This window comes from Ambystoma mexicanum, chromosome 7p (assembly GCF_040938575.1).
Source record: "Ambystoma mexicanum isolate Mex_15411 chromosome 7p, UKY_AmexF1_1, whole genome shotgun sequence".
In the NCBI taxonomy this organism is placed as follows: domain Eukaryota; kingdom Metazoa; phylum Chordata; class Amphibia; order Caudata; family Ambystomatidae; genus Ambystoma; species Ambystoma mexicanum.
In genome coordinates this window covers 37,368,092-37,372,992 of record NC_090939.1, presented here as the reverse complement: position 1 = coordinate 37,372,992, position 4,901 = coordinate 37,368,092, and positions in this window count along the sequence as shown.

Sequence of the window (4,901 nt, the reverse complement as noted above, 5' to 3'; positions counted from 1 at the left end):
TGGCCATACCGTAGATGGATTGCTCCCAAGCGGTATTGCCAGGTGGCATACGGCCACCACGTTGGTGGGCACCACACCTGCCTGGGGCAAGGCGGACTGCGCCTTGCTGTGCCGGCAAAGCCTCAGGCTGCAGGACTGCATTCCCTCTCTGATCTGCAGCCCCATGAACAGGATCAGAGATTGTGTGGTGTGGCCCTGCATCCGTAACCACCGGAGGCTGAGCTGCCGACACTGACATCCCCATTGAGGGCAATAACCCGGCTGCAGGTGGGTCGGACAGAGGAGATTCTCTCCCAAGAACACTCACCTGCGACTGCACATAGGTGTCATCCTCCGAGTCTACACCTGAATACTGCTCGGGGGAGGAACCCCCAGAGACACCCCTCGACAGCACGACCTGCAGCACTTGTGGGTTTTCACCCACAAACACACCACGTCCCTCACTTGTGGAAGGTCGGCCCGGGTTGCCCTCCTGGGACGGCTCCACCACCACATCCCCAGCATCAACAAGTGCTTCGTCCCCTGCAAAGACATGAAAGAGAGAAATGGAAACAGGCATTAGCACCATGGCATACAACAAGGGCTGATGAACAACAGAGGCAGTAGTTCAATGACACATGTCCCACATGACTGGGAAACCTCCTATGCATTCACCATCACTGGGTCTGGAGGGGAGGCTCAGGGCACACAATCATGACACAGAGAATGGAGAGCAACGCCTGCTCCCCATGCTGCCTAGCACTGGCATCACACATTGGCCGGTGATTGCCATGTCAAATGCACATGCCATCACACACATGGCATGTGACATAGCCACCAAGTGAAGAGGGAGAGGAGGGCAACTAATTTGGATTTTGGCCACTCTGGTCCTGACATTGCTTCATCACATCAAGAAGTTAACATGTTGGACATGGATCTGCTAGTCCCAATTGGCCACGATGCACAGTGCCTTGTCAACATTAACAAAATGCAGTAAACAATGAGATTCCACCTCCCCATCACCTGTAATGGATTCATATAGCATTCGTGAAGCACCTGTACAGAAATGTATGAAGGTACAGCGGAGCACTGAGGGGTGGTGGGGCAGAAGGGGATGCCATTCAACAATCCTACTGGTGCTGGTGTCATTCATGTAACGCAAGTGCAGAGGTGGGTGGCACAATGAAGTGCAAGGGGAAGTGGCGGCTGGAAGTGCTGTACAAGGTAAGTAGGACTTAACGTCGAGGGCAGATGGTGGTAGGCGCAGACAAGTGCTGGGGGGGTGGCCTATAGGGGTACAGAGACAGTCATGCAGTGCTGTGGGCTCGGAGGGGACAGGGGAGGTACACACTGCATCTGGCTCGGCAAGGTCCTTGCAGATTTCAATGTGTCCTGCAGAGTTGTCAGATGCCGCAGATATGTGCCCTTGGATTGGGGCTCTCATCTTGGTGAGAAGGGTGAGACGCTATTGCCTTTGGAGCAGGCGGCAGGCCAGTTTGCCAGAGGATGAGCATGATGCAGGCCATTTCCTCTCTGCCACCCGGCACCTGTGTTTTGGGTTCACAAGATCCGAGTCATGCCAGGAGTCAGCATTGGCATGGGGCTTCAGGCGGATTGTCATGACCGTGGCAAAGACATCCAGTGTACCTGACATAGAGTGGAGCATGGAGTGGGCCCTGTCAGGATGGGAGTGAGCCTAAGGGGGAGCTGGATGGGGGGGAGATTTTGGCAGCATAAGCCTCGACTGACACACACTTCATGGGTTGGAATACCAAGAAGGTGTGTGACAGTGGTGAGGGTGGCTTTGCCTGTGGGGTGGTGAGGGCGAGGTGGGAGGAGAGGAGAAAGTGATCACTCCAGGAGAGAGGAGTGCAGAGAGGGATGGAGAGGGGAAGGTCAGATGAGATCAGAGCATCAAGAGTGTGCCCTGCAGAATGAGTAGGGACAGACGGGAGTTTAGAGGGTGATAGGGAGTTGCTGAGGTCACGGAAAAGTCACGTGGGGGGGGCAACAAGCATGCAGGTGGATGCCTACATCACCAAGGAAGAGGATTTCAGTGTCTGGGGAAATGAGTGAGGAGGAGAGGTGAGGCCACTCAGAAAGGAAGTAGTACATTTGACCAGTTTTCCGATACACAGTACGCACAGTTTGTGAATGTCGAGGTGAGATGGAGAGAGACGTCACACAAGCCATTCCAGAGGGGAGTAGGTCTACGTAGGAGTGACAGTGGCAGGAATACCCTCAGGGAAGGCAAGGGCACACCCCCCCCTGCACAGTAGTGCCGGGCCAAGGAGAGGATCTCCTGAACGTCAGGTAGGAGTGTGTCAAAGATGCAGACAGAGCTGGCCGTCAGACATGTTTCCATGAGACCAAGGATGTCAAGGTGCATTACCTCATGTAAGTGACATATATTGGAGGAATGCCTGATGCAGCGGCAGAGTAAGGAGTGTAAATGTGGAGGAGGTTGACAGCCTTGTAGGATTTACGGGGAGTGCTACAGATCAGAGGTGCAGCATGTGTAGGAGTTGGAGTGGGAGGCGGAGAAGGATCATGGGAGGGTGCAGGGAGGCAGTGCAGGATAGATGAGGAGAGAGGAGGGGGGACAGCAGGAGAGGAAAGGAAGTTGATGAGATGTGGGTAGCATTTGTCAAGGAGAATAAGGTTGGCCTGAGGGCCTTGGACTGAGATGCTCCCATTACCATACACATCAATTGTGGCCTCTGAGGATTGGAAGGAGGCCAAGAGTACACCCCAACGGGTCACACCATTGATGGTGGAAGAAGAGCAAGGAGAGAGGACTGGGACCATGTGAAGGGTCCATGGGTCAGGCAAAGGCATGTATGAGCAGATGTCAGTGAGAGTTAACCTTGAGTAGGCCCAGATGTACTTGTCAGCAATAGGGTGGGTCGCATTGGAGGGCAGGGTGTCCTCATTTGACTGTTTGCAAGCAGGTGTCGTGAGTAGGGCACGATGGTCTGAACAGTAGAAGTCAGGGAAGATAGACCATGAAGAGCAGCATGGAGTGTGAGGGAATGGGGCTTGAAACCAGACGGAACAAGAGCACACAGGTAGGAGGTGGGTGTCAAGGCAAATTGCAGAGTATGACAGCATGTTGAGTGCCATGTATATACAGAGGACGCATTAGCATGTGGTATCATTGCATGTCAGGCATGTGACGATGGAACTTGAATGGCTGGGGGAAAGTGTAGGAATGGTATGTAAGACATAAGATGAATAGACAGGGGAGAATGAGCAACAATGTCGTGACAAAATGACAATTCAAGGGGAACTTCCATGGTGTAGGGCCATATGTGCACTGTTGGCAGTAGGGATAGTGCTGTGGGCACATGGTGTTGCACTGAACATACTGGATGAGGCACATGGGTGACACTATCAACTCTGCCACACACCCCCTTGACAGGCACCCAACATGAAGGCTTCGCACACACACCATGCACATGGATATAACACACATGCATGTGCACTCACCGGATGATGCCTCGTAATCAGGGAGATCTCCCACACCTTGGAGTTGTCCCTCGGTGACGTAGGATCCAGCTACGGACTCGTGTGGTGTGAGTTCTATTTCCTGTGCTGGGGACCCACCTCCAGTCACCAAGGTTGCGGCATGACTTGAGGCCAGCTTATCCTTTGCCCTGCGCTTAAGGTCATTCCAGCGCTTCTGGCAATCACTAGCTGTGCGCCTCACTACTCCAAGGGCACTTATTTTGTCAGCAATGGTCTGCCAGTGTGCCTGGCATCTGGCATGTGTGGTCTTGGACCCTGCAACGATGACCATTTCCCTATCATGGTCTGACACATACTGAACAAGTGCATTCAGTTCGGCGTCTGTGAAGCTGGGCTTCCTTGATGGGCCGGACTGTGCAGCCGTGCCTGGGGCATCAGCCTGTGCCGGACGTGCACTCTTCCTCTTCCGCTTGGAAGGGGGTGGGGATCCAGAGTGTCCTACGCCGCTGTGGACACTAGGGGCAGGAGCCGTGGTGGACTCAGTACTGGGTGTGTGGGATTGCACACTCAGCATGGGAGTAGGTGCAGGCATTGGGGGTAGAGGGATAGGGTCAGGCCTGATCTGAGGTGCATGAACTAGGACCGACACAGTCTTGGCAGGGTGTATGAGAGGTGGGGTGGATGGAGCCACACCCTGCCCACGGGGGGCAGCAGATGACCTATCTGGCATAGATGCGCGTGTCCTGATGACACCAATGTGCACCGGTGCACGTGCAGTGGACCTGCTGACCTGGATGTCAGCGATGGAGTCACCCTCGGACAGGTCTGGTGCCACAATGGGCTGGTCCAACAAGGGCTGATCAGGGTTGGTATCAGCCACATGACCCTCAACCTGGGAGGGGGGGAGGGGGGGAGCATGGGTGTCCCTGACTGGTCCTCCAGACTGGGGGGGACAGGGGCACCCTGCAAGTCACAACCACGTCCCCTAGTGGATCCTCCACGGCCACCACGTGTGGCTCGGCCACCTTTGCCACCCTTACGGCTTGCACGCCTCCCAACCATGGCACTGATGTTATTGTGCGTATGGGAGTCGGTGTGCACAATTGTCCTGGGCAATTGGGTGTCAAAGGGGTTGGGTACCAGATGGTATTCGTACCCTAGTGCAGTGGCAAGGCTATATGACACCCCTGGGGAAAGATGACGGGTCACGCAACGCACAGGCACCCCAAAAAAGTTAAGGAACGTGCACGATACCCCTCCTAGACCACGTGTGCGTATAAAAAACCCTGCACTACGCTGTGGCATCCAGTAACACAAGAATGAACGTATGCGTGTCACACACAGCCTAGATTGACCTCTGAAGAGGTACGTGACACACGGGGCAAGCACAGATGATAGATGCGTGCGCAACTCACCGTCTGCCAGGGAGAAATGCGTCAAAAAGACGCGCGTGT